The 5,898-nt window shown below is 39.5% G+C and overlaps 1 pseudogene; it reads left to right on the top strand.

Annotated features, from left to right (window-relative positions):
- Window positions 1-2,901: 2,901 nt before the first annotated feature.
- On the top strand, window positions 2,902-3,793 carry LOC149153323 (FAM10 family protein At4g22670 pseudogene; annotated as a pseudogene).
- Window positions 3,794-5,898: the final 2,105 nt, after the last annotated feature.

The following is a 5,898-nucleotide window of genomic DNA, read 5'->3' as shown; positions in this document are numbered from 1 at the left end:
TTCATTTATCATCTAAGAAGAGTGAAGTAATTTATCATTTCGAGGATCATCTTGTGGAGAGCCTGGTTGGAACCTATAAAAACATTCAATACAAAATATGTATATGAGATCATATCATCGCTGAGGTAGGCATTCCCATACTCAGATCAAAACTTACTAGAAAACTAACTAAACTGCTCTGATATAGGAATGATCTTGTAATACATCACAAGTATAGACACATGTAGACACAGTATGGACACAGCCATCTGTTTATGAATAGTCCACTGTATAATGAATACAAAATTCCTCGCAACCTGGATGGTGGAAACTAGATCCAGGGTCTTGATTTCTACTTCCCGAAATAGTACGATTCTATCCATGTGAATGAATGTGTCGAAGTCGAACATGGTAGAAACCACTTGATTACTAGTGAATGATGTAAACTGTTAACAAGTGTGAGAGAAACCACCAGTAATGTCAATGGCTCTCAAAGTACTCAGCACAACCCATGAAATGTGAATAGATGTGTTGATGTTGAACATGTCACAGAATCCTTTGATCGAAGGTCAATGATGCAACCTATCATCGAAGGCGAGAAACCTGCCATTAAGGCATGCAGATCCCAAGGTACTGATGATTTCTAGATCATCTTTCTAGATAATGAGCTGAAGTCGATAGAAAGTGATCCGTCGTAGGCAAGCCCACAACACGAAATCATAGATCAAGTTTGAAGAAATATATTTGCAAGGACTGACTCAAGGATGGTCAAGATGGATGACAGATATTTTGCAGATGAATGGTCTATTTGCACTGACCTCTTGAACACATAATGACACTACGGATGGTTTGGTGACAATTGACCCAAAGCTAATACCCAGAAACCGGCTGAAGACTTTCAATATGGTTTGATTAACTGTTAGGCAAAGGATTTCCCAACCCAGGTGAACAAAAAGTGTCGTGTTCAAGAGTGGTTAAATTTTTTTCTGAGACACAAAGTATGACGAACAAGTTCATTTTTCTCTCTTCCCCCCACCATTTCTGGCAAGTACCTCTTTATTTTTGACAAGCTTGAGGAGGATAACATTTGCTTGATTATAAGCTCATCCTTTGGATGAGTCCAACTTAGTTTAAATTCGAACCCTAAGAAGGAGTGGTCCATTCCTGTTTGTAATTGAACAGGTCCTTTACTGTTAAATTTTAACGAGTTCAGTATAGGAGAAACTTGGTGTTTTTCAATTTTAGGGAGTCTGAAGAAAAACTTAAGAAAACTCCATGGTTGTCCTTTTTCGTAAATTTGTGTCTCCCAAGCCCGAAAAAGTATAAAATAATACTTGAGAGAACCGCTTGACCATTACGATCAAGGAGTACTTTTCATAATTAGTGTCTCTGATCTGAAAAAGTAAAAAAGCGATCAACGACACGTCATTTTATAACCAATATCGAATTTGAAACAACAAAAATCCAGCAATCTTTTCATGTTTTTACAGTCAGAAAAGAGATGTAAGTAGACCGTCTTTTTAATTCCATTTTAACAAGCTTAAAAAGAAAAACTCGGCAATCTTTTCATATTTTAGGAGTCAAAAAAGAGCTTAAAGATGACTCTAATGTATTTTGTCGAAAATTATCAATTTTCCCTGAAAAATCCAATATTCTGCACAAAAAACTCAAACATTACTCATCCCTGTTTAAAATAAATAAAGATGCTTCAAAAGTTACCTATTTAAAGTGAAAAATAAACAAATTAAAAAATTATTTATTCAAAAAAGCTTATAAAAAGGGCTTTTGTAAATTCATTTTTACTGTTTGACTTCAGAGTGAGAAAGGAGAGCTTTTGGGTAAGAAACTTCCCGTGAAGATTACGGAAAATACGTCCGTTGGAATCGAAAACCGTTACCTCTAGGTAATCCACATCACTTTACTCTTGCATTTCAACCATTTGAAATTTGTTTTTAGGGTTTTATTTTGATTTTTTAGGAAGAAATTTGTTTAAAAGTCCACTCGCGGGGGTCCGCAAGCGCGACACACGAAACCTGTGGACCCCGACTTTTTCGTATGCAGGAAAAATCCAGGGGCCTGCACCCGCTGTTTAGGCAGAGTGCGGACCTACGCACTGTCTCTAACTAGAGAGTGCGGTCCCCGCGGCATAGCTTTTAAAATTCCAAATTCTTCAAATTTTGCCCAAAAACTTTGATTTAAAATGTTCTAATCCACCTTTTCTTTCAATGTAGGGTGTTATCACTGAAAATTCTAATGCCAAAATTTCTCATACTAGCTTGAGGACAAAGCGCATAAAGCCTTTTTGTAGTTTCGCAGCGCAACATGTTTTAGGCTGCGCTACAAAATTGGGGATTTGTTCGAATACATAGCAACTGTCATGCAAAATAGCTCTGGGGTGGATGCATTTTACAGGAGGCATGCTCTCAAGCTCCTGCGTGTATGCTTGTCATCAGTTCTGAATCTGAAGGGAAATATTACAGTTGAGGATGTTACAGGACATTTGAAGCACGAATATCTTTTTGGCTCTGTTGGAGATGATTGTCATTTGCTCATATGGGACATGCGTACACCTGCACCTAACAAGCCTCAACAATCAGTTGTAGCTCATCAGAGTGAAGTTAACTCTTTGGCCTTTAATGAAGAATCCTGCAAACTTGGCAAAGTATCAGGCAAATCCAAAGATTGCACCTGTCATTGCTAAAATGATAGGCAAGTTTGCTGGAAAATGAACGGTATCTTGGTTCAGAGTCTTTAATTTGGTCCGGGAGCAGGTTAGTTGCCCTGTTAAGAGCAGCTAATTAATTTTGCATCTTGGACGAATGGCATTTATCAAATAAACAATACCGAAGCTCAGGTTCTTTCAGTTTGTCTTTTTCTCCCAAGTTCTGATGATAGTTTAGTTTAAATGCATGCATGGTTTGGTTTTTTTTCATCGACTGAGGGAGGATTTAGGCGCTTTGGAAACGAATGTGTCATGAACGTCAGCAAAGTGAATCAACTGAAGCTCTTTATCAAACAATGCGACAGCAATCCCGCCGTTCTTCAGGACCCAGCTCTGAAATTTTTCAGGGACTATCTTGAAAAGCTCGGCGCCAAATTACCGGATTCTGCATACAGCAAGGGTGAATCGGCAAAGAAGACAGAAGCTAAAGATAGTTTTGTGGATGAGAGCGATGATGACATGCCAGAACTTGAAGAACAGTTTGGCCCTTCAAGCACTGCCCGGAAAGTGCCCGAGGAAACTGCCAGTGATGAGGAGATAGTTGAATCTGACGTGGAACTAGATAATGAAGGAGTCATTGAGCCAGATAACGATCCTCCTCAAAAAATGGGAGATCCATCTATTGAAGTAACTGACGAAAAACGAGATGAAGCCCAAATGGCAAAGTCAAAAGCAATGGAAGCAATGGCAGATGGTGATTTGGATGAGGCTGTAAATCATCTCACAGAGGCTATTGAATGCAATCCCACATCCGCGATCATTTATGCTACTAGAGCTAGTGTGCTTGTGAAGATGAAGAAACCTAATGCTGCCATTCATGCTAATGCTGCTATCAAGATAAATCCAGACTCTGCAAAAGGTTACAAATGGCGAGGCATGGCAAGAGCAATGCTTGGTCACTGGGAAGAGGCTGCCTTGAATGGACTAAACATTTTTACAGAAACACTTCTTTTCCTTGCCCGTTGCAAACATACTGGTGTATTGACTACAAGGGGTGTGGGCACGCCAGGTACTCCTATGATGGTTTCTAGTCCTTCAATGAATCCTGTTTACTCACCACCTCCAGGTGTTCGTATACCAGTCTTCGAGTAGCTTTTACCTCGACTTTTACACTGTTGTTATGGAAGCACATGGCAAGCATAGATGCGTGGCGTTATGGGTGTTCAAATGGCTACATTCCACCTCAACCTTGTATGCCGGTGGAGTCCTGATGAGTTTGAGATTTACAGAGATCATGGTGTGGCAAATCCTTCAGATGGCTCGTAGTGCATGCATTAAGCATCAAATTCTTTTGCAAAGTTTTGGTTCACGGTATTATTTTAATGTAATACCTCAAGTTCCTTTTGGCATAAATATTGGCTTATGAATGGGAGAACTTCTGAGAATAGTTTTCTCATTCTAGTGTTACTAGAGTTATTGGTTTGTAACATAGGTAACAAGCTCATGTTGGTGTAGCTCTTTTAAATACAATCGCACCTGCCCAATCATCCCAAAACTCTACGTTGGCACAATCGTAAAATTCTGGGCAGGTAAACCCACGAATAAGGAGCAGAATATCACTATCCGGTCGTCTGGAGGACTGACAGAAGACGAGATACAGAAAATGGTGAGAGAGGCTGAGATGCATGCGCAAAAAGATCAGGAAAAGAAGGCATTAATCGATGCTAGAAATGTTGCGGACAGCACGATATACTCAGTAGAAAAGCCCTGCAGAAACTTAGAAATAATTCCGGGCTGCAAAAGCAGAGAAGGTTATGTGATATTCAAGTATACAGGTCCGTTAGATATGTTGGCATGAGAGCAGGTCGCGATGGTGTGGATTATGGTGTTTCCTTTGATGTCAAAAGTGGTGTCCAAGTCGATTGGGAGAATTCAAAACTTCTGATGAACAATTCCTTGCTCTGTATTTCCAGCGATTGGTTCATGACATTTTTTGGGCATTAGTTTCAGACCGGGATCTTAGAAAACTTAAGGAAAGAAATGTTCGAATCTACCTATTACGAGGCCTATGTTCATGCCCTCAAAGTTTCAAGAAAGCCGGAAATGAAGAACCTTCAGTTCAATGAACAGCTCGTATATCTTAAATCCAGTGTACAGGATGTTGAATATAATGTTGATTGGCGTGAGGTTTGTAAGGATCAGTGTGATTCTGTTGATGAAAGCCAAGAAAACTCCAGAAAACGCCATAAACTTTAAATGCTTGAATGGATTTCAGTCCAAAGGAGAGCTGTCAGTTAAGGCAAAGTAAGGACCGACAAACAGGGGCAGTTTCCTATGTTTCAGGAGATTGGAAAACATGTGACATTAAAGACAAACATGGAACCTTGAAGACCCATCACAGCCACCGCCAGAAGGAGAGCAGATGTCAAAGAACGAGAACCATTGTAATTAAAGCCATCATGCATAACACGGTGTTAGAGTCCTACTTGATTTAGATCTCTTAAAACTCCAGTCAACAGTCAGTTGTATTTATTAGTTAGTTTCAAATGTTAGTAGGTGTCATCATAGGCAGAATCGAATTCCCCTCATGCTGGAGGAGGAAGCTCGAATTAGTTAGAATAAGGATTCTATATATAGCTGAAACAACAATGTAATGAGGGTTGGAAATTTTATAACAGAGTACTGTTTTGGCTTATGTAAAGACAAAGTTCAGTAATATAATAGGACTGCTTTTCTTCTCAGGATTCATGAAGGATTTCTATGTTCAGAATGTATGATTTAATCTTTTTCTTAATGTCTTTTACAGTTGCATAGGTGTACAATCACTCAGAATTCACTGATTGTGCTCTGATTTCCTGTGTGCATTTATGAGCTGTGGTTCCATATGTGTTGTGTTCTGAATATTCAAATGCTAAGTGCCCTGACTTCTATGTAAAGGCAGTACCATTGTTTACTGAAGTGTGATTGACTCCATAGGCCCAATGGAAACTTATGAAATGTTTGTCCAGCCTTTATATTTGTCACTGTTATGTCACAAGAGTTAGCCATCTTATTCTTAACCAAAATCAATAACCCTTTGAGAGAGCCCTCTCAGGCTAAGGAGGCTAAGCCTTAGTCAAAAGATTGGTTTGAAACAGTTACTTGAAGTCTTCCTGGTTTGCAGCCTTCCAGGGCCTGATTTTGAGATAACATAGGGTATAAATTATGCTTAGTTGGCGGGAACGGGAGCACGAAGATGTGGACCTTGCCGCAATCAA

This window comes from Pinus tabuliformis, chromosome 9 (assembly GCF_031772625.1).
Source record: "Pinus tabuliformis cultivar Carrire ecotype Pingquan chromosome 9, CPIR1, whole genome shotgun sequence".
Classification (NCBI taxonomy): Eukaryota; Viridiplantae; Streptophyta; class Pinopsida; order Pinales; family Pinaceae; genus Pinus; species Pinus tabuliformis.
Note: the sequence above shows the minus strand (reverse complement) of the source record. Positions and strands in the feature narration are given on the sequence as shown.